We start from the raw sequence: 23,513 nt of genomic DNA on the forward strand, positions 1-23,513 counted from the left end.
GCAGAGCAGCTACAGTGCAAGTTTTCTCTGCCAGGCTGGGGTACGAGTGCGCTGTGTCCCAGCTGGAGCTGCTGGCACACCCCTGAGGATGTGGTCCCATCACCTGGGGGCACGCAGTTGGTGTCCGCAGGTCTCTGCCTCGCAGTGGGTTGCATTTGTACGTCCTGCTGGCGTTCAGTAGGTGCTCTCCAAGCTGTTCTTGAATAACGAGATCCACAGCGAGCCGTGATTACAGAGGCCAGGCTCCTCAGTGCTGCTTTCATGCTGGTTCGTGGGATGCTCCTGTTCTCTGGCAGGAGCGCTGGCGGTGCGGCGACGTTCCCAGTAACGTGGGAGAAGGAGCGGCGTGCTGCAGAAGCCCGGTGGTGTTCTCATTAGCAGCTCAGAGGCCGGCTTTCCCCTGGAAGGCCAGAACTGACCTGATGATTCATCTGCTGGTGAATAGTCAACATCAGGTGCTGCATCACCGCCTCAGCCGGTTATTATGCGATCCCTCCTCTAAGCAGGGCTCCTTTGATCTGCTCTTTTCATTTCGTGCTGAATTCCTCCTGCTCCTCGGAGCTCCACCTCGCCTGCCGAGCCGCTGCTGGCCGTGAGGGCTGCTCCGCGGGCTGCTGGCTGTGCTGGCAGCCGGGCAGTGGGCTAAGGGCCTGTGGGGCTGAGAGCTGCCTGCTTGCGATGGGAACACCTCCTGCATTCCTCGGGCCTGCACGTTAGCATAACGCCCCTAAAGCCCCAGGAGCAAGTCCCTGATGGAGCGATTGTGCTCCCTTCTTTTCAAGTGCAAAGGCAGTGCAGCTCCCTAAGCTCTTGGGGTAACAGTGAGCTCTGCGCGGGGCTGCTCGCTGTGGCTGCGGCGTGTCCAGGGAACCGACTCCTGCTGAGGAGGGAAGTGTCGGGAAGGAAACACTGCAGAGGTCTTTCGTGACTGAAATGTGAGCAAACGGAGGGATGATTGTACATTATCCCTCTTGATGCAGGAGCTGGGAAATATCGTGTGTAGGCAAGGGGCAGCGGCTCTAAAAGGCAGCGTTTGTGTGGTGCCTGTGGGGCACTGGAGGGGGATTCTCCTTTCAAGAAAGGAATTGGATATCTCTGGGTCTGTGAGCGGAGCGCTAAGTGCGGGGGTCTGGGTGCAGTGTCAGGCTGGGGAGTGCATCTCTGAGGCGTGGGGGCAGAGGGGAGGACAGGTGACCTGTGTGTGTGTGTGTCCCCACGCTGCTTCCAAGGCATCAGCCACCAGCCTCTGCAGCCGGCAGGTGGTTGGGCCGGGCACACAGTTTGTTGCTGACCTGAAAGGGGGCTGAACGGCTGCACTGCTAGAAGTGACTGCTGCGGGTGAGCACTGCCCCTTCCTCTGAGTGGCAGGCCACGGTTCTGCGCTGTTACCTGTGGTGCTGCTGAGCAGATGCGCGTGGCTGTGTGTTGTTCCTTGTAACTTGGCTCCCGTCTGTCCTGGAGAAAGCAGCCAGCAGCTGGTCGGGGAGGTCAGTGAGCACAAACAGCTCGGCTGGTGGCAGCTCCCTGGGGCACGAGGCAAGGGGAGGATCTGAGGGCTGCCCTGAGCAGAGCTGGAGGTAGGGAGAGGGGAGAGCACCGACGCTGTTCCCCAGGCTCCCTGCAGAAGCAGAGCTGGTGCTGCAGCTCTGAACCTCACACCCTGTGTACCCGGGGTGCTCCTTGTCAGGGTGCTGAGGCCAGGGCTCCTCAGCGGGACGGCAGCGGGCAGGAGGGCTGGTGCAGCGCGGCTGTAGGTAGCTGTGCTCAGTGGGGTCAGGCAGTTCTGAGAAAAGCAGCTCCAAACCTCGCCTCTCTGCTAATAAGCTGCGGCAGAGAGTCCAACAAACACCTCTTCTAATTGCAGGTCTGCTGTGTGTCTGGCGCGTATCCTGTAACAGTAGGAGCAGGTTGGCAGCCTTTCGACAGCAGCCTTTGGCTGGGCGGATAGCTGGGAGGCTCGAGGTGGCTTCCTTTTGAAGTCCTGCAAGCTGCTGATGGCTGCTTTCGTGCATGTGTGTGCCTCAGCAGGCCCCTCCAACCTCGCTGCGAATGGCCCGGGGTTCCTGGCCGCGCAGCCGGCGCTGTGGTTGCCCCAGCCCTTTTGCTGGGCGAGCAGGGCTGCCTCCCCGCCTGCTGTGCCTGCTGCTCTCCTGGCACTTCTGCGCCACGTGGTGAGCTGCATGAGGGCGTTAATTTTGGTGAAACTCCATCTCTCTGCCGGGGTGCTTCCAGCTGGGGTCAGTTCGTGGTTCGTGCCGGTGCTGAGGAGGGGTCACTGGTGGTGTGAGTGGTCGGGGTGACGGGGGACACCATCTGCCACCTCTGTGTGCAGCCTTGCTGGTCATCACCAGAGCTGTAGGGCTGCCTTCGGCTGGGCTCTGCTCGCTGCCACAGGTCCCTCCACCGAGCTCAGCGACCTGCGCTGGCAGTCGGAGGGAGCAGGGGGGAGCTGGCAGCCTCCCGAGGAGCAAATGCAGAGTTAAACAAAATGCGTGTTTGTATCAGCCTAAAACAGGCCGTGCTATTTAGGGCTGCCCGCTGCAATGAAGCTGCCTCTTGTGTTTGTGTGGGTGGGCTGGAACAATTAAGTCATTTTAAGGCGGAATCTTAAAAGAGAAATAAAATGAAAAGATGAGGGTTTGGTTTAAGAGAGAGTGAATTAATTGCATCGTGTTAGGTTGGAGGAAGATAGTTGGCATGTGCAGGCTGTTGATTATCGGTAAGAGTCGTGTCCGAGTTGCATGTTGAGCCTCTCGCCTTCGCTAGGTGTGATGTGCTCCTTGCTGCTCACCTGTTAGCAAGCGGCTCCTTTCTGATGCTCGGGTGAAGCTGGAGCTCAGTGCAGCAGCCTGCTGAGACGCCGGCCTCTGATGGCGAGGACTGCACAAACCCTGGGCCGTGGGGTGACCTGGCGGGGTATTTACGTGGCTGGCTGTCCCGGGGCGTTGTAACGCCTGGCTCCCTGTCCTCTGCTGTCAGAGTGGAAAGATTTACCCAGACTAGTGCACTGCAATTTGTATTAAATCAGCTAAATCATAGCCACTTAAGAGGAACTGAGATTACATTTAAAAAAGCTATCTTGAGTTTTTTAACCTGGCTCAAGTGAAATGATGAAAAGAATGTAGATGTACTGGTAGCTCATGAAAACAGTGCCGACGCTTGGTCTCTTGGAAAGAGGAAAAAAGGGAGGGACGCGCTTCTCACAGATGCGGTTACAGTAGAGTACAGTAAATGGTTGGAAAACAGTCACATTTTGTTCCAGATGGTCCTTCTTAATTATCGGACACTGATCTAAGCAACTTTTATTCTGCTTGACCCGTGTTTTTGGACTGAATGGCAGAACCTGTGCGCATCACAGAGAGGTGCTTGGTGGAGCTTGAGCCCAGGAAGGGACACGCACGGTGCTTTGTGTCCCTGGGGAGCAGCAGCTCCTGTCACAGGCCTGCCGAGGAGCCGGGGTTACGCAGCCCGGCCCTGCACCATGCACGTGTGGCACAGGTGAAGCACGGCTCGCGGTGTGGCCGGCGGCTTCCCCTCTTCCAGATGTCGTGGCTTGGTCTCTCCTCCGTGTCTGTGCTCATGGCTCCTGTTGTCAGGACCGTGCACTCCTTAACGTTTCTTCCACACCTCCTTGGCTTTGCTTTGCTATCTCTTTTAACCTCAAATTAGTTGATTGTCAATTAAGCCTTTGCAAATGTGCCAGAAGTGCCACGTAGACACTTTTGTGTGTGTTTGTGGACCCGCGTGTTTGCATCAGCCTTTAGCAGAGAATAACCTAAATGAATAACTTGTTCCGGCTTGCCTACACAATAAGGTGTTTTTCAGCCTTGAGTAGGCACCTCGCACACAGGTAAGACTCGTGTCCTTACCTCTGGAGCAGCCCTTGCAGTAATTGTTCTGTGAAACCTGTTCTCAGATCTGAAGCTGCTGAGACCTTTCCCCTGTCCGTGTCCCTCATCTCTCTCACACACACACAGTATTTCGAAGAATGAGTGCATCGATATGACTAGTTTTAGGTTATGGAAATAAACTGAAGCTCCATTAAAGTACATTTATTTGAAAGAAACATGGTATTCCCATGCCGTGTGCAAAAATGGCTTTTTTATGAGTGGGCCAAGTTTTCCCCTCAGTTAAGGTTCTGGTCCTGGATGTTGTTCAGACACTGCAGTATTTGTTGGACTCTGCTGTGAGTAATGTCCGTGACTGAGGGAGTTTTGCTTTGAGTTGGGATGGGCGAAGCGCTGTGCCCCTGTGAGCCGTGAGCACAAGCCCCCTTGTAGAGGCAGGCAGCTTTCTCACACAGTCTGTGGTGAGCAGTTGGCGCTTGAGCCTGCAGTGCAGTTTTCTGCCTCCTTTAACAAAGGCTCTGCCAGGGTAAAGCTCACTTTGTCTCTGGTCTGGGGATGTGTGAAACCTTGCTGTGTAGACCTGTTACAGTTACGTTGGTTTGGCTCCCCATGCAGGTGCTCTGTATTCTCAAAAGACCCTCTTGCATGGAACCGGGAGCATCGAAGGCCACGAAATGCCAGCTAGAGAACCATCCCCGCTCCTCCCTTGGTAGGCGAGCCTTTATCGGGCACCTTCGGCAGGGCTGCAGCGTTCCCAGCACGTGTTCCTCTGCCCAGGCTCCTGGCACCCGATGGCTGCTTCCCTTGTAGGCCAGGGCGGGGGCAGGAAGCAGATTTACGGTCTTCCTTGGCTGGGATGGGACAAACTGGAAGGAGAAGCAAGTGCCCTTCTTCAGGCCTGAAGGCAGTTGAGAGCCAAACAAAGCGAGGCCCCTCCTTGGGGCTTGGCATCGGCGGGGGGCCCGTCATGGCCCAGAGGCTGCGCAGGGAAGGGTCCCTTCTGAAACACTCACCGGTGTGAGTATGGAGAAAATAAAACCAACACCAGAGAGACATCAACACTGAGCTGCAAAGGGAAACCTTTGAGGTTTTGGTGTGCCAAGAGTGGAAAAGGGCATGCCATCTTTTTTTTTTTTTCCCCAAAAAGTTCTGAAATATTCTTCCCCAAAAGAAAGCTGTTAGGCCTTCTGCAATGCTGGATCCTGTGCTGGTTTCACAGGTGTCTGGCTGTGTGTGAAGGGAAGGATTCTCCTGAATTAGCGGGTTGTGTTTGTAAGAGCTGGTGTGTAAACACGTTGCATGCTGCAAATGTGCCTCCTAGCCTTAGCTCTTGAAGGTGCTCTGAGAGCAGTTTCCCTAAAAGTCCCCTTCTGAAGGTGGTGCCTTCTTACAGCAAGAGCCCAGACTCGGGTCATTCTTTAGTTTTGTGCTCGGGCTTAGTTTTGCACTGGGAGTTTTCTTGTTCTCTGTATTGTGCTGCAGGCTCTGCAGGAAGATACTGGCACCTGTGAGTGGTTTGTGTGCGCTCTTCTGGCACTGCTGAAACTTCCAGGGGAGGATGTACTGAATTCAGTTCACAATGGCACGTTAATCCAGAAATGGATGTCAAGAAAGCCAGAAATGTCTGATTTAATGCTCTCAATTTACCGATCACAACTGGGTAAACAAGGTGTCTGTTAAATGTATTAATTGACAAGTTGCTGCAGCTCCTAGTTCTTACCCAAATTGTTCCTGGGGTTGCAGCAGATTATGCAATTATCTTTTGTTCAAAGAACTGAAGAAAAAAGTGAGTCCTCCCTTGGTTAATGATTATTGTTCAAGAGGACTACGGCAGCTGCTGTGTCAATAAGCAAGCCAACGGCAAGGGGAGAGTCGAGGATTGTACAGCTAACCGGGGTTTGTGCCTTTTCCTTCGTAATAAAGGTGAAATGGGTTTCCTTACATAGTGTTCCATCAATTTCCTGAGAGGCCAAAGAAATCTTTAAGTATCTAAATGTGTAAGGGAGACTGCTGATGTTCTGATCCCGACAGGCCATTGTGGCACACAGACAGGCTGTGTGGAGGGCTGGCAGTGCCAGCAGCAGGGTGGGCTCGGTTCCTGCTGGCTGTAGGTGTGCTGCCCTGCATCCCGTGCACCCGCAGCAGCCTTGCTCATCTTCGGCTTGCACAACTCCTCCTTTTCCAGCACAGATCAGATTTTTGAAGTGTTCTCATTGCAATTTTGGTAACTTACTCTCCTGCATCGCTGCCTCTTACAGTAAAATGTAAGCTGTAAGTCCTAGAAACCAGAGGTCTGGGCGTTCAGGCGGAGGTGTGGGGCTGTGCTGGGCGGTGTGTGAGGTGTACACGGGGCAGTGCAAAGCAGGCTGCCCTGAGCAGCTGTGACTGAGCTGCTCTGTGGGTCCTGCTCCCTCCCGTGCTGTGTACCTCCTCTGCAACGTGCTTGTCCTTTTCTGCTGCCTCTTGCCCCGTGCACTTTTCGAGTCGCTTTTGCTCGAACTGTTGGTTGGGGAAGCACCTTCAGGGCCTGCCCCTGCCCGTTGCTGCCCGCCAGCACAGCGTGCTGCCAGTAGCAGTAAAGAGCCGGGTTCTTGCCTTCTGTCCCCTCAGCTGTAACAAGGTTGTCTTTTGCATGGGAAGTGGCCTTTAATGTCTGTAGTGAGTATTATCAATATGTTCACTTATGTTAAACAGTAATGAACTTTTTGTCAGAGAAGAACAAAATATAAGTGGAAAGCCAGATGTAAAATCAATTACTGAAGTTGTGACTTAACTCAGTAACTTAAATCCATGTAAGCACCTCCAGGCTGAACGGTGATCAGATGCGTACCAAGCCTGAAATGCACAGCCCGTCTCGGCAGACTTAGCATGTTATTTGGGAAACTCGAGAAAACCAAGAACAATTCCAGTGTTTTTTGACCTTGAATTTTGCATAGCTTTTCTTCAAACCATTATGCTAGCACAGTTACTCAGGATGCTACATTTTGGCTTTCTGTAGCTACCTTTTTCCCAGTGGTAGCCCAAGGAAACCTCCGTCCTGTGCATCTGTCCTGGGTGCAGAATGCTCTGTTAAGCGAAGTGGCTGCTGCAGAACGGGGAGTGTGGCTTACCGGGTGCTGGATGGGTGCGGGTTTATGCAGAGTGCCAGCTGAGGAGGGGGGCTGGGGTTATGCAGTGCTTTGAAATAATGACTTACTGATATTTATGCATTTCTCAGAACAAGACTGAGTTAGAGGGAGGAGACAGGGATGAGATGGGATGAAGTCCTGGAGGAGTGTGGCAGTACCACGGGGAGCTTTACCAGCCTAGGAGGAGCTTCTGGAAAGCCAGCGTGGCGTAGTACCGCCCCGGCGTCGTGCTGCGGAGAGCTGGAGCAGCCTAGGAAGGATGGAAATGCTCCGTACGGTGCTAAAATAATTCTGGGCAGCGCTGCTTGCCGGAGGCAGCTCGTGTAGACTGGCTGGATTTTCAGGTGGCCAGGGATTGTTTTTACCTGTGGAGCAGTACAGACCTGCAAAGATCCCTGGCTTGTACAAATCGCCCCTCCCCAGCGCTGCTCGTTTGGCAACTCTGCCGCAGGAAGCTCACCACAAAAGTGCTTTGAAGCTGTTGGGTTTCTTTGCAGCCCTGCTGGTGGGAGCCTCAGCGGTGCTGGGTTTGGTGCGGTGGCTCAGAGCTGGCGTTGCTGCTGCTGCCCCATAGCACTGTGGTGGCAGCTGGATCTTTTGGGCAGCTTTTGCCCTTTTTTGTGCAGCTGGTGCCGGGGGAACCAAGGCTGTGCTGATGTGACTGCAGCAGAGCCTTTGCTCAGAGCTCTCTGGGGTTTGCAGGCCAGAACTGCCTTCTGCTCTGTGGCTCCCGTGTGGGCCTGATGCGAGGCTGTCTGCCCCCAGTCATGCGGGGATACGGCAGTTGCTGGACTTTAATGAGAGAAGACAAAGTGCAGAAATGAGATGTATGGCTTAATCACTGCTTGAAGAGGACAGCTGGAAGGTAATGCACAGTTTCAGGTCCCTCTGAACAGCTGCAGGTAAGAAGTCATCCCTTGTAAAGGGCTGTTATTTAAAGATCTGTTATTAAGAATTACATTTCTTGCAGCGGTGTTTTTTAAGTCTCCAAACCAGCATTAACCTGTGTCCAGCAACATTTGCCTTCATCAGAACCCAGATGCTGCATCGTTAAACGCTTGGGGTCATAGCTAGAGATCCCAACTGACTGGCACCAGGGCTGTGCTCTTCTGACGGTGATAAGGAGAAAGAACAAAGGGTGTTGAACTCGGCTATGGAAAGCTGTCAGATTGTGCATTGCATGAGGTTATAAAAGCTATTTTAACCCCCCTAAAAAAGTGTGAGGGTGGAGGAGGAACTCGGTTCTCTCTCCTTAGTCTTCTCCTGAAGTGCCCTGAATGAGATCCCACCCCAGGCCCCAAGCTGCTGTCTGTCACACAGCTGGAGGAGGACGTGCTTCAGGCACCCTGAACTTCTTCCTTGGACGTTGACACAAGTTCAGGCTAAACCTTTTGTAAGCAAGCTGAAAATCATCTGCGATGTCGTATATGTGAGTTGGAGTGGTGTGGAAGGTAGCTGAAGGAGGTGACCGAAAGGGGTGTCTGTGTATTGGAAGGCAAATGAAAAGGTCAGGATAGGGGAGTTTCCAGAAAATGGGGTGAAAATGATCCCTTTGAAAGTCTTGAAGTGAGTGAAAATGATCGTGGTGACAAAGCATGGAATAAGAGAAGTCAAAGTGCTTTTTCTTGGTTAGATGGTTCATGCCATGTCGTTTTTGTAGCCATCTGAATTTTGGTTTAGTGTCCTGTTGTAAGTTAGGTGTTAAGAAACTGCTGCAATGTTCTTTTTATTCAGGAAAATTCTATGCAGAGAGGTTTTATTTGATTGTGTAAATGGTTATTCATGGAAAACAAATCTGAGCGACAAAGAACTTGATGCTGTAGTGGTTTGTGAGTTTCAAACTCAGCTAGCCGTGGTCTTGATTATTTTTCTTCTGGGATTCTGAGAAATATTACTTGATCTTTTCTGAAAAATGCTGGCAGGACAAAAAAGAAGTCCCTCCATCAGAGAACAGTAAGATGTGCTAGAGCTTTGACCAAATGAGTGCAGTCTTATCCACATCCACATCCGTGGCAAATACCGCACAAACACGAGGTAAATGCCTGTCCCACAGCTGGGCAGGGATGGCTGCTCTCACGAGCACAAATTGTCAAATAACAGAGCAGCACTGAGCGTGTGCTGTCGCTGCTTCCCGAAGTGGGCTGCAGTTGGCAGGAGGTGGCTGTTGGAAGCTGATCTGGTTGCTGTGGGCTCCTGCTAAAATGGCAGCGCGGAGCAGCGGTCGGCACTCCGTCCTGCCCCTGGCCGAACGGGACCCATCCCGTCACTGCCCGCGAGGAGCTGTGTTAGTTGGTTTCTACTCAGCATTACGTTAAAACTGCGCTGGATGTAGAAATTCCCAGCATATATTGTGTTTGTTCCTGAAACTGCATACTCTGGCCTGCTTTGGTTGTTCACATTCACTTGATGTGATTGTCAGCTGAAAAAAACATGGGCTTTGGCGGCGCCTCAGCAGCACGGCAGCTTCCAGCAGCCCGTTCCTCGCGGAGCCCTGCCGCCCTGCGCTCAGCCTGCCCCCACTGCACCCGCTGCTGAGCAGGAAGGGGAGAGGAGGAAGCACTGCCCAGTGCACCCATTGGTGGGGCCGGGTTTTGGGGTCCTGCCAGGGTCCTGCCATCAGGACGGTGCCGCTGGTGGCTGGAGGCAGCTGCCACAGCCCCTCTGGCTTGGGGCGAGCGCTGCCCCGCGAGCCCCCCCAGCCTGCTGCTGCTGCAGGGAGCCCGGCCCACGCCGCGAGTCCCTGGTCCTCGGCGCGCCGCCTGGTTAGAGAGTAACCAGCAGCCGTGGCTGCTGCTAATTACCTACCGAGAGTTAAATACATGTTGGAAAAACTCGTCTGTGTGTGTTTGGCACGTCTTCCCCCAGAGAAGGCTGGTGCTAGTTGGTACACGCTTGGCTCCTGAGCGTGTCTGCAGCCCGGCCTGCTGTGCTCTCCTCTCCCTGTATTGATTTCCGTGCCCCCTGACGGTGCGCTCAGCACAAGCACACTGCTGCAGGCAGCTGTCTCCAGTGTCGCCTGAGTGGGACACGCATGTATGCTGCCATGGCGCCAGTCCTTTTTCCATTCCTTTATCAAGTAACACGCAGCAGCAGTATTGCTTTGTTTAATTTCCTTCTCTAGGTCACCGGTATGTCACCTTCCTTTTGTTTAAAGAGCTATGGTAAATTCTTACTCTAAACTTTCGTATCAGCTTTGTTCCTGTTATTTTTCTGATAATCCTTCTTGAGGTTATTTTGAAGTGGAAAAGGTTTTACGCTCTGCTGTCTGCGTGAGGGACTTTTTCTTTCCTCCCAGCAGGGCTGTTTTGGGAGGTACATATGGGAAACTTGGATAAAAGCAGAACCATGTAATGCTCTGGAAACTGATGTGTAGCTTTTTCCAGTTTTAATCTGTCTCCCTTCTTTGTGCGGCAAGCTGAAGTTCCAGATGTTGTTTTGGCTTGGAGATAGTGAATGGAGGGAAAAAAAAAGCATTCTTAATGTTAACAGAGTCAGACTGGCTGGTTCTGCACTGACAGGAAAATGGAGAGATAAAAACGCCATTAATGGGGCATGCGCTGCCTAAGTAGCCAATAAAACAATGCTGTCCTCGCTGGAAATAAGTCCCAGATTGGCAGTGCTCCGTGCCAACTGGGAGAGGAGACAGCTGCGGAGACTGGACTATTAAAGGGACACTAAACATTAACTTGCTTGGTGGCAGTGGGGTTCGTTAGGGTGTGCGGCTCTTGTTTTTCCCCAGTTAAAAGTTAATTCTCGGTCCCCTTCCTTCTCCCCTGCCAACACGCCTCGGTCCTGCCCGCTCAGCTCCTGCAGCGTGAGGCGCAGGGAGTGCCGGAGGCCGGGGGGAGGCGACCGCAGTAAATGTGGACTTTGCATACGTTTTTGAGGGCGGCTGGGCTCATGGCCCCTGTGGCATCTGCCCCGTCTTGGGGCACCCGTGTGGGTTTGGAAGTGCTCTGTGAGGTGTGGTTTGGGCCCGCGTGTGCTGGGCTCCTCCGGGAGCACGAAGGTGCCGGGTGCTGGCCGTGCAGCTCCCAGCAGCGGCACCAGCCTCGAGCTGTGCTGAGCAGAGCTGCTGGGATGTTCACTGGGCTCAGCCAGCAGCCAGGAATGCAGCCTCCTGTGCTGGCTGCAGCTTGTGCACGGTGCTCTGCTGGCTCTCCGTGCTCTGGGGTAAGTACATAAACGTGTGTCCCCCGTCTTCCTGGCTCGCTGCTCCCATCACGCTTACTTTGAAAATGTACGAGCAGTGTGCTTCTTAAATGGCTGCTCCAGTTCTGCTAATTTCTTCCTTAGGAAAAATAATAATTAAAAAAAATCCATTGCTGAGACTAGAAAATAGAAGTTTCTGGCCAGTGGGCAGCTTCCCCTGTCTGCCCCTTCGAGTGTGGTTCAGACGTCCGCCAGCCTTTTTCACCTCGGTGAGCAGCCACCGTAGGGGTGCCGAGGTGACTGCAGCTGTTCAGTCCCACAGAGCTGGAGCTGCTGGTGCGCTCGCTGACTCACCGGCGTTACGGAGGTGTCTGAAGTCATGTCTGTGTTTGCCGCTTGGGATCGGGATGACCCGTCCACGTCACAGCTCGCGTACTTTGCTGAGACAAGGGCTTGTTTTTGTGCGCTGCTGGGTGTGGAGGACCTGCTGTGTGTCGGTAAGCCTTACAGACGGCTGGTGTGTGTGCGGTCCTAGCCAGCTGGGTGCGTGCATTAACAGGCTCGGATTGTGACAATTTAACCCATTTTGCCTTGGTTTTGCCCCAGCGGTAGGGGTCAGTGCCTGGAGCCGGTTGGCAGGGTGTCTTTGACTGTGCAAGCGCTGCCTGGTGCCGCAGGAGCTCTGTCCTTGGAAACCCAAAGGAGCGGGATGCAGGAGGTGCTTCAGAATAGGCAGGCTGTTGCAAACGTTTGCAGGAGATGTGGAAGATGCGGCAAGGCTGCCTGGTCTGGGAGGCTGTGCCGTCTGCCTCTGTGCGGCTCCGCATTCCTGTGCTCGGCTGCCCGGAGGCAGCGGTGGGGTGTCTCGCTCATGTGGTTCGTGATTCAAGCCAAGCCCAGATGTTTTCGTGCCCGGTCTGGCCTATTTTCTGAGAATAGCTTCAGATCCCTCAGTCCATTTTGTTGTGGTTTCCGTAGCGTCTAGTCCAGCTAAGCTGGGATGGTTCCTGGCAGAAGCGCACGCTCGCAGGCAGGCGCCTCACCTCGCAGCCCTGTTCTGCAGCCCGCAGAGCTCTCGCAGCCACACCGTGCTGCTGGGAACCTGAGACCTCTCTGCTTTTGCTTTGAGTGGGAAGCCTTGCAGTGTGAAACTGCCTGTTCTATGGCCAGGAGATGGGTGCAAAGCGGGTGGGTTCCCGTGGAGGTAGGTCTGGCCTTGCTGACGACTGGCTTGACCCATCCTTTGCATTTCCACAGACCTAAGGAGATGGAAACCTTCTGGCACTGATTGTTGGACCTCTTCATTGATATTACCAGCTGCGCTGGGGGGCTGACAGAGTAACTATCCAGGGCATCCAAAATCTAGTTCATTGTAGCTTCGGAAATGCTCTTCTTACGGGAGCAGTTTGCTTGGAAGTTTTTCTGTATTCACTCCTGTAACTCGTGTACTTATCTCTGAGAACAATGGATTTATGCTGAATTCTTCTTGACACTGGGGGGAAAAAAGTTCTGTGGCCACTCTGTGTGAAAGATGCTTCCCTCCTACTGGATTCAGAATGGTCTCCTAACCCATCGTGTCCATTTAGTGAGGTGAGCTCTTGACTCAGAGCAGACCTGGGCACTGCCTCTCTGAAGCACAGGGTGAAGGATCTCCCTGACCTGTATTCAGTCCATTACAGTGATCACGGACAGACCCTCTGTGCTGAGATTTTGAGCCCTGGGAATTGCCAGTGGCTGTATGTTACAAGCTCACTTTGATCGCGAGAGCGCAGCTCAGTTTGTGTGATCACAGATGAGTGACTCCTTGACGGCCTTTCATTCAGAAATCCAGCGCTGCGCTTGCCTCTGAAGAGAAATTCAGCTCCTACTTTACTCCAGGCTTGCAGCTAGAAGTATGTGCAAGGTCAGTCACAGTAATTTAGCTGGTGAATAGTAATTTGATTGATTACTTCTGGCATCTCTTAACAGCAATTAAAATGAAAGTCGGAGTAAATGTATGGAGCAGTTCTCTGAAAATACACAAGTACAGTCAGGTTCGGCAAGGCCGTGTGGGATGCATGAATTTGAAAGCTTACAGCTAAATAGCTGAAAAGGGAAGACATCGCACAGAGCTCTGGTAAGAGGAGTCAGAACTGCAGATATTTAGAATAAATCAGTGGTAGGGAGCTGTGACAAGATGCCCGATTACTAGAGTGAGGGTTGGGCACTGCGGCAATGATGGATGTCTGTTGGGACTGTGAAAAGATAACTCCTTTTACCAGGAGGGACAGAGATGTTTGCCTGGAAGATCAAGAAGAGTGTGGCTAAAATGGTAATTAGGGAATGTCAGGGGGTAGTAATTTGGAAGGAAGGGAAGGCCTGGTGGAGGGAACAAGTCAAGCTCTCTTGGCATACTGCTCTGGATGGTGGCTGGGTTCATGTTTGCAGGCAAGGCTGGCACAGGTGAGACCGGAGAGGAACAGATGGAGACATGGTGGAGGTTGCAGAGCCTTGTGGAACCGTGGGTGAGAAAGGAGGACTGCTTCCAGGGTGCACTGAGGCAGCAGGAGCAGAGCAAGGGGAAAGGAGCAAGGTGGAGTTGTGCTGAGCAAAGGGGAAAGCTGGTGTGAAGGTCAGCAGTAAGATCATCCGTAGCCAGGTTAGTGTCACCCCTCGGGGGGGACAGGGGTCTCGTCGGAGAGCTCTAAGATGGGGAGAAGAAGAAAGCTGTTCACTACGAGTTCCTTCAGCTCATCTTTGAGTGGGTTCCTTGTGAAGTGATGGTTGGCCCCCAGTGTCACGTTCCTAGATGTACAGATGCTCTGTGCGCCTCTGTGAGGTGTTGTCCTGCTCGTACGATGTCCCTGGAAGCAGAAGAGGGGCTGAGGCTGTCTTTGTGCTGGTGCACGTCCCTGGTACGGCTGTGCTGTGAAGCAGGAGGATGGCCCACCGTGCCCCTGGTGTAATCTGATCTCTGTACTTTGTGCTGAAGAGCAGGAGAAAATGGCTCTGGCCTGTCCAAACAGGCAAGGCCAAATTGTGGAACAATATTGCTAAAACGCCGCGGTGGTGTAATATAATCTCTGAAGAATTCTGCTTTCTCATGTAGCAGGGTGTTTCCTCCGTTCTGGCCTGCTAATTGCATTCAGCTTTTTGGACTCCAGAAGTAACAGTTAATGAAAGAAGCTGACGAGACAAAGGGCTGCTCAGCGACACGTGCCGGCGGAGTGGTAGGAACTTCTGTTCCCGGGCTGATTGCTCTAAAAATATTTCCTTAATTTGTATTTGGCTTCCTTTGGCTCGCTGATATCTTGGCGTAGTTAAGCTTTAAAGTGTGTGCAGAGCAGCCACCTGACTCTTTCACGTCCCTTAGCCTTCCCTGCCAGCAGCAGCCCATCGCTCCTGCGGAGCTGCCACGCAGTGCATCGGGGCTCGCTGCCCGCAGCCCTCCCCTGCTCCCAGCGGGGCTGTCCCGCTTGGTCTGGCTGTGGGTGCCCTGTTGTCCTGCTGGGTTTTGTGGGACTGGTGGCTTTGTGCAAGTGAACGGCCCAGTTTGCTGGGTCTTGCTGCAGTTATTCTGCCAGAGCAATTAAATGGATTAAAAACCCATATATTTTTCATCTGAATTGTGTCAAAATACCCTGAGTTTCATTCTGGTTAGGGTGCTTGGGCGAAGGGTCGTAAGGCGAGTGCTGTGCTGACATTGCAGACAATGTGAAAGTAGTGGTGGAGGTTCAGATTTTCAGGCAGGCCGGCTGGGGCTGTTGGTGTCGGAGGAGGTTCCTTACTGGGGGTGAAACACCGAAATAGATAAGGGGTCACCGAGTGACCACAGCGCGCGAGGGCTCCAGTGCATTCCTTGAATTCCCATACTTGGTGTTTGGCTCTTAAATGATCCAGCCTGATAACATCAGAGGCTGAAAATAAAAGGCATTTGCACCTTTTAAAGTCCCTGCATGTGTGAAAACAGAACTGGCCTGCAGTGAGACACCGCTTAATACATCTGGAGGATTCAGGCTGCATTTTCTTCTGGCGGGGCTTGCCAGCGTGAGAGGTGATCATTAAATGCTGCTCACGTTACAGAATCAGGCCCTGGCTACTACACTAAAATAAACCAAAACATGGTAACAGCCCAAGACGAGGATGTGTATTTAAAACTTGGGGGTGGGAGGGAGGAGAACAAACAGATCAAACTGCTGTGACTTTGGGGGGGGAAAGGACTTTCCTTGCTGAGTCCAGAGCTGAAGACTTGTTTTCAGAAATGTTTTATGGTGGCTGAGGTGTTCAGAAAGAAACTTTTGATAGGCAATCTGCTAATCTTAAAAGTTACTAAAAAGACTTTAAAAGTCCTGCTCTTACTTCAAGAGTTGTTGATTTTTGTCTGTGCTGCAACTTCACCAAGAAAACAAGAATGTTGAAATTATAATGTCATTCTCTGGAAGAGTTAAAAACAAAGTGCAGGTGAGGGCTGTGTGGGAATATTTGGTGTCACAGCAGTGTACACAAACCATGCCACAGCCTTGGACTTCTCTACGGCCAGGTACTTGACACAAGTGCAGTGTTTTTAATGCCTGGTTTCAGTCTAGCGTGGTGATGAAGCATTTGACCCTATGGTAAAGCTGCAGTGCAGAAATATTTTTGCTATACCCTGCTATACCCTATCATGCTGATGTTCTGAAACTCCCAAAGTTGATCAGGGTTCTTCAGGTTTTTGAGAGCAAAATGTCATATAAAGGGAACCCATTTAGCATAGAGCCATAGAACAGCTCGGGTTGGAAGGGACCTCAAAGATCACAGAGTTTCACTGATCAGGTTGCTCAGGACCTCATCCAACCTGGCTGTGAACACCTCCGGGGATGGGGCATCCACAGCCTCTCTGGGCAGCCTGTGCCAGTGCCTCACCACCCATACAGTGAAGGATTTGTCCCTTACATCTAATCTAAATCTCACCTTTTAGTTTAAAACCATTCCCCCTTCTGTCATTATCTGACTGAGCAGAAAGCTGCTCTCCATCTTTGTTGTAAGTCCCCTTTTGCAATGAAGTCACCCCAGAGCCTTCTCACCTGTATGCTGGACAGCCCCAGCTCTCTCAGCCTGTGCAGGAGAGGTGCTCCAGCCCTCTCAGCATCTCTGTAGCCTCCTCTGGCCCCGCTCTCACAGCCCCTTCTGGTGCTGTGTCCCCAGCCCTGGATGCAGGACTCCAGGTGGGGCCCCATGAGGGCAGAGCAGAGGGGCACGATCCCCTCCCTCCCTCCCCTGCTGCCCACCCCTCTGGAGATGCAGCTGAGGACTCGGTTGGTGTCTGGGCTGTGAGCACACGCTGCCGGCTCCTGTCCAGCTTCTCGTCCCCCAGCGCCTTCCCTGCGGGGCTGCTCTCGCAGTTCTGGTCTGTGCTCACGGCTGGGATTGCCCTGGCCTGTGTGCAGCACCCTGAAGTTGGACTTGAACCTCATCATGTTCACGTGGGCCCCTTCTCCAGCCTGTCGCGGCCCCTCTGGGCGGCTGTTTGTCCCTCCTCAGGTGTTTGCACCTTCCCGGGCTGGGGCCTGCCAGCAGGAGAGCGGCCTGGCGGCAGGGCTTTGGTCAGGAGGCAGCTGGGTGCTGAAGGGAAAGGGAAAGTGAACAACGGGCACGGAACCTGGGTTCAGCCTAAAAGCAGCACAAAGCAAACAGCCCTGGAGTGATGTTATGGGAGTCTCTTTATTTGGCAGATCGTTATCTTTGGGCAAAGTCTGTCTGTCTTGGAGAGCTGGGGAGCGATCACTGAGAGCTCCCTTTGGTCTCCTTCTCTCGTGGGGACCCGAGAAGCATTTTCACAGTGACTCCAAACCAGCCCATGGCTCTGCCACGAGAGCTGTCTGCCTCCACCCCGTGCTGGGGTCTGGGGGCAGGTCCCTGGCCACGAGCTGTGCTGGGGGAGCACAGCAGTGAGCAGGGCTCGTGGGCAGCTGGCCCTGTGGCCTTGCTGTCCGGAGGGAAGGGCAGGAGCGCGGTCGGTGGCGGCAGCGAGCCGAGGGCAGGGCAGCAGGGCCGGCCTTGGCTCCCCTGCCTTATGCTGGTCCCAGCCAGCTGTGAAACCGTGCCCGGCTCAAACCTGACTTTGATCTCATTGAAGCGCCTGCCCCTTCTGTGCAGGTATGAGTTAAGCTTGGAGTTTCTGCCCATACCTCTCATTTCTGCCGCCCGACAAGGCAAACACGCCCGGAACGGGCTGTAAGCAGTGTTTGGGAGTGCATCTGAAATGCCCGTGAGCTGCGAAAGTGCATTTCTCCTGAACTCCTTTGTCACATGCTGCATGGATAAAATCTCCATTACAAAGCGTTGCCTGCTGGGTGCAAGCAGCCCAGGACTCCAAGAGGTTGACTTCGAATAAGCTAAAAGCAAGTAGCTGTCAGTGTGCATTTTTTTAAGGATATGGAAACAGTTTTTACAAACAGCTTCTGATCACTCCTCAGCTGAAAATATTTGTTTGGATCCTGTGCACAGCTGTTGTGCATAAATCCAGGGTTTGTGTTCGGGGTGGAGAGAGTTTATAACGTCCCTCAAAGTTGCATACTGAGGTCTGACAGCAGATACTGGCTACGGAGAAAGAATGGTGCTGGTGGGAGAAGCGCTGTGTGGTAACAAGATCTGAAGGGGGTGTCTTTCTTGCCTCTTGTGCCCAAGGTCCTGGTGCAAATTAAGCTGCCAGATGTTAATGGAAATGGTTCGATTTGTGTGGGCATTTGGAGTGGCCTTGCCACAGTGAGTGGTGCCCAGGGTTGTCTGTAATTCTCAATTGTTTAACAGTGAAAATGTCTGTGAAAATTTACACCACACACTACAGAGTAGCCTTTGTCGTGGCACTTGCAGAGGGCAGTGCTCCCCTCTTGCAGAGGGCAGTGCTCCACATCATGCCTGTGCAGCAATAAAACGCCTGTAGTACAATCAGACAGCTTTGTCCAATGCTCAGGGTGCTTAGGGGGCTTTTGAAATACGTGAGAAGCAACAATACCAGGTGTATCTGATGTGCGCCTGAACGGCAGAGCTCTGCTCCCCGGTGCCTCCCGCAGCCCCCACGCAGGGCTGCGATCCCAGCTGCCCCCCAGCAGACCCGCGTGGGGACCTGGCCTGGGCCTTGGGCTCTCTGTGCCCCTTGTGCTGATCTGCCCCTTCCTGGGCACAGGCTGGCTGTGCCTTCCCTGCTGCTGGAGCAGTGGGTGTTGGCGTGACCCACCTCCATCAGCTGCTCACCAACCTGCTGGTGCTGCTCCTGCTTTGTGCTCGTCCCGTCCTCTTTCCAAGTGGCAGTGAAAGCTTCCGTGCTTTTAGCCCTCTTTTGCCTAGGTAAGATGTTTTTTCCTCTGAGATATTTTTTTTTTCCCCAGACACTGTGACATGTGTTGTCCCAGCACGGGACAAGTTAGAAACAGTTTCTGTAATGGGGATGTCAGCTGAAGGCAGTGGGTGACAGCACAGGCAACAAATGTGTTCTTATTGCCTATGCCAGCAGGGAGACTGGGCAGGATTTTATTTCTGTAAGTTACTCTCATGTGTGGTTACATCTTTCTTTTTAAAGGAAGGGAGTGGCTGTGCATGGGGATATCCAGAGCTGTACCTTGCTAAGAAAGAACTTGTGCTTTTCACTGGTGTTTCACACTGTACGGGCTGTTTGCCTCTTGGGGATTGTATTTGCATTCAGCAGTGTCAGGGCTCGGCTTTGCAAAGGTCGGGACAGGGGAGCCAGCACCGTGTGTGCCTCATGGCCTGCAGCCTGAGTCCGTTTGGAGCACCTGGCCTCGGAGCTGGCAGTCCTTTGTGAAGTTCCTTGAGCTGAAGTGCACCGATGTGTGCCCTCTTGCAGGTGGGTGCCAGCTGCAGTTTGGGGCTGAATTTTCATCTTGCTGGATTTTGGCAAAGCAAGAGCACCCAAGTCTGCCAGTCCCTGACGCTAGGAGCGCCTTTATGTGCTGCTCTGAGGCAGCTTGCGCGTTCGTGTGGGCTTCAATTCCAACAACCAGCCGTGAATTATTGCTTTTCAGCACACATCTTTCCTTCTGAAGGCACGGCTGTTGATGAACTTAGCTTGTGTGTGGCTACTGTGGATGGCAGAATTACAACCCAGCGCTGTGGATGTTTTCTTTTGATAGAAATCTGGCGAGGTACATGCAAAATATGTACAGCCCTTGGGCTCTTGGCTGGCTGCCACCAGGACTGTCAGTGATAGTGTGGGTGCTTCTGATCTCATCAGAGCAGTCTGAACTGCTCTAATCGTTTGTGTTCCCATGTCTGTGTCATATGAAGATGAAATGCAATCTGAAATTTCTTCTCTAATTGGACTCGCTCTCTCGTCTGGCGCGTTCCTCGCTCTATCGGGGCGGTGGTGTCAGCGACCAAACGCAGTCTCCAGCAGCCCGTGGTGGTGCCTCGTGCCCCAGCTCCTGCGCTGGGCCACGGGGCGGTGTCTGGGGAGGAGACAAGTGGTCCTCTTGGGAAGGAAAGAGGAAGGGGTATGTATTTGCTGTGGAACTGGAAAAGGCATGGGGAGTGGGGTTTTCAGAACAGATCCTTTAAAATTTTGGGTCTTGAACAGAAAACAAGAATTCTGTCAGCTCTTGAACCTACAAGAATTAGTTGTGCATCTGAATGTTAAACTGGGTAGTCTTACCGGCATGTTCTCTGCTGTATTCCTGCTTATTTATGCTCCTGAAAAGTCCACTTGATCTTTTCTTAGGAATCCAGAGCTGGCTTTCTAGCCATACCTGCCTGCTCTGCGGCTCGGCTCACGTTGTGTGCAGTTCTGCAGGTGTGTGGGGATCTGCCAGCTGCTGCCTTAAAAGCGGTTCTCTGCTGTGACCTGTAGCAAGTTGCAGACTTTCTAATTACACGATTTTCTAGGGGAAAATGTTGTTGTTTTCTTTTTTTTTTTCTTCACTGTACATAAACAGGAATTTCCATACTCCAGTGTCCAGCTCTGCCATACAGCTTCTGAGATCGGGTGGTAGGAAGCGTGGCCCGGGGTGCAGGGATCACAGGTGCTCATGTTTTCAATGCCATCTAGTGGTTCCTGCAGCTGTGGGAGCTCGGCGTAGGGCATGCAAGGGGCTGCAGACAAATGCAGTGAAGGTTGGTATGTCTAGAGAGGAAAATAAATGCTGTGCAGTATTCGCTGGTTGCTTCCTAGTTCCTCGTTCTTTGGATCAAATCCCACTCCTCCCTTGAGAAGTTCTCGTGGACTCGTCACCACCTGGTGTTTGAATCAGTGCTGGTGTTGCTATGGAGATTTATTAAGGAATGTGGTGTTCTTTATGTTCAAATTTATTTTCTGTCTCTAAACAAATAGTAAGTGGAAGAGACACGCTTGCTGGTGTTACTTGAGACAGATTTTTGTTCTTATGTGCGTTGGGTGCTTCAAAAACAAGCCTTTTGTTCAGGCCGTGGAGGCAGAGCCTGCAGCTCCCCCTGTGCTTGTGGCAGGGACAAGCTGACGGTGCCGGGTGCTGCGTGCGGCCCGTGGGGCTGCCGAGGGAGCATGGAGGGCAGCCCCAGGTCCCCGTCCTCATGCCCACGGCTCCTCAGGCTTATTTGTAAGGGCTGGTGGCACAGGCGCAGCGTGGCAGCGAGGGGCCTGCAGGCCTTCACCTGTGTGGGCAGCGCAGGCCGGGGCTGGCAGCAGGGCCCCGCTAATCCCACCGCCACCTCCTGCAGCAGGGGGCAAGGAGCAGCCAAGGCTTTAGCGTGAGGGCAGCTTTTTAACTTCCAGCGGTTACGCTCACTCTCAGATCGCTTCTGAAGGACAACACGAGTTGTGCGGGGCCCAGCGCCTGGCTCCTTCCTTCCCCGCTGCCGTGCTGAGGCCGTGCGGGCGGCGTGGGCAGGCGGGGGCGCTGGCACAGCTCCGTGCAGGGAGAGGAGCGCTGCCAGGGCCGGGGCTGAGCAGAAGCAGGGGTTAAATCCGAGGCTGGCCCGTGTGGCTGTGGCATGCCGGGCGGCTCGGCAGGCCTCTGCGGGGCGCAGGGTCGGGCCGAGGCTCCTCCGGCTGAGTCACAGCCGCGTGTGCTGGCGGCGCGCACTTGTTGCGCAGGAGTGCTGCTGTCCTGGCTCTGCTCCTCCGTGAAGCCATCCGTGGGCTCTGCTGCACAGCAGCCTTTCGCAGTGCTTCGGACGAGGGATCAGGAACGACATGCTGTCGTCGTGGCTTTGTGGCCTGTTTCCGTATTTAAGCTATTTGCCAAGGACTGCTTTAAAGTTGTCAGGCTTGCTGGTGAGCTGCTGGCTGTCACAGCCCACGCTGGCTTTGTCCTGGCGCACAGATGTGGGCAGGGGGTGCCGGGGGGCGCGGGGCTGGCTGCGGCACTGTGTGGTGTTGCCGCTCACCTGCTGAGATGCGGAGCAGTCGCTGCGGGTGGGGGGCAGCCGCCTCGCGGGGGTGCAGCATGGGATTCCCTCCTCCTCCTCCCCCTGGGAAATAAAAGGCCAGGGATTGCGTATGTTTTTGTCTTTTTTTTTTGTCAATCATTTTTGATACAAACTGTTTGAAAAGAAAACAAATACTTGCGAATTTTTCCTGGTCTCAGTGCAGGCTGCTTCCTGTGCTTTCAGTCCCTCCTCTGCAGCCTGCCTCCAGCTCAGCTCTGTGTTTAATCTCATTTCCCAGCAGAGCTCAGCTGAGTCCCTCGCTGTCTCCTTCTCTGCGCCCTGTTCCTGGCAGGCTCCAGGCTGACGTGGCTGGGTGCTGGAGGGCCCGCGGGCGCCGATGGCTGCGGGAGAGGGGCAGTGGGCGAAGCTGTAGCGTGGGTCTCACAGCAGACACAGCGCTGGGGGCAGTGTGAGGGTGCCCTGCCGTGAGGGAACAGTTCTGCTTTTCCTGAGCCAGGCGCTGGATGCAGCCACAAGCTGCAGACCTGCAGGACAGCAGGGAGCTGCTCGGTGCTGGTGGCAGAGCAGCGTGCTGCTGCTGTTACCCTGCTTCCTCAGCTCCTTCGTCTGCGGCGCTGCCTCTGCCTCACGTCCTGCTGCCAGGCCCCCTCCTGCGGGGCCCTGTGGGGCAGCATCCGTGGAATCAAAGCATCCTGCCTCTGCTCTCTGAGCCATCGGTGTGCTGAAAGAAAGAGGGCATGTCTCCTGAGCCACCTCTGCCTGGGCTTGCAGCAAGTCCTCTGGGTGCAGCACTGAGGAAACTGCTTATGCGAGCTGTGCGGGGGGCGCGACGTCGCTGCTGCCCTGTGCTGAGCTGATGCAGGGCACTGAGCACCTAGCTGCTCGCTGGGGCAGCTCCCTTCCTTCCAACCCCCTGCTGCTCGCTTGCTCAGCAATCACGCTGCACAAGACTTTATTTTACTCTGTTTCCAGTGTGACTGCTGAAGGCCAGTACCATGCAGTGATGTGTATTCGGAGCGCGTTGGCCACGCATCAGGAGCGAGGAAGTCAGTGATACCTGGGGGGTGGGTGCTACAAGTGGGAGTTTAAATTCACCAGAGGTGAAGCGGTGAGCGTTGCTTGGTCCTCCTGGTGTGCAGAGAACCTCCGTAAGAACTAAAGCTCCGTGCACTCAGGTTCATAAATTCTTGACAGCCTTAACTGATGATGAAGCAATTACCGAAATCTTTCCCTTATTCCACAAAACAAATCCATGTCAGGAAATAAATACAGAAGTAAATGGCCTGGCTTTAGTCACCGAGCACTTAGGCAGCCCGCTAATGATTTGAAAAGGCAACAACAGAAGATAGCTGAGAGAAAAATGGCAAATCAATTTGTTTCTTCAATTTTCATCTGCTTAATTAGAACTAATCTGACTAACTGAACGTAAATGGTGTTTGTAAGAGGAGCAGCAGTGACTCGGAGCCTTGCTCGCTGCTGGGAGCGCGGTGCTGCCCGCTGCTATGGCAGGGCTGCTGCACGCCGTCTGCCCGAGCCTCTGCAGGAGCACGGGGCTGGAGGGACTCGGAGTTGTCCGGCTCTGCTTGCTGGATTCAGCCCCAACAAAGGCTGATTGTAGCTAATCTCTGTGCCTTTGCAATGGTGATCGTTTCAGTGGAGAACTTAAGAGACAGCAGAGTTTCTTTTCAGTAGCCTGTTAAGTGATTCGTACTTCAAAGTGAAAAGAGGAGCTTTCATTTTCTTGTAAAGACCAAGTATCCTGGAAAAGATTTGAAGTATGCGAGAGAATCCACCCCTTTATTTGCTTTTTTTTAGATGGAGCATGTGCCTTTGCTGGTATGCTGGAAACACTCTGAGTTTTCAGAAAGGAGGTAGTTACCGATCCTCAATAGCAGAGAAATGAAGCTGGGCCATTGAGGGGAGAGCCCTTGGAAAAGAGGCACGAAACTGGACGCTTCCAAGAGTGGTCTCTCCCTTACAGACAGCTTGCTTTTTCTTGCCATCTAGCACTGGTTTCTGCTGGTTAAAGAAAGTTATTCAGAGCCGG

General features: G+C 53.3%; 1 protein-coding gene across 1 annotated transcript in view; it reads left to right on the plus strand.

Annotated features, from left to right (window-relative positions):
* ACVR1 (activin A receptor type 1) overlaps positions 1-23,513 on the plus strand; it is a 59,297-nt gene that overhangs the window by 2,011 nt on the left and 33,773 nt on the right. The gene's annotated exons all lie outside the window — the stretch shown is intronic.

This window comes from Anas acuta, chromosome 6 (assembly GCF_963932015.1).
Source record: "Anas acuta chromosome 6, bAnaAcu1.1, whole genome shotgun sequence".
Taxonomy (NCBI): Eukaryota; Metazoa; Chordata; class Aves; order Anseriformes; family Anatidae; genus Anas; species Anas acuta.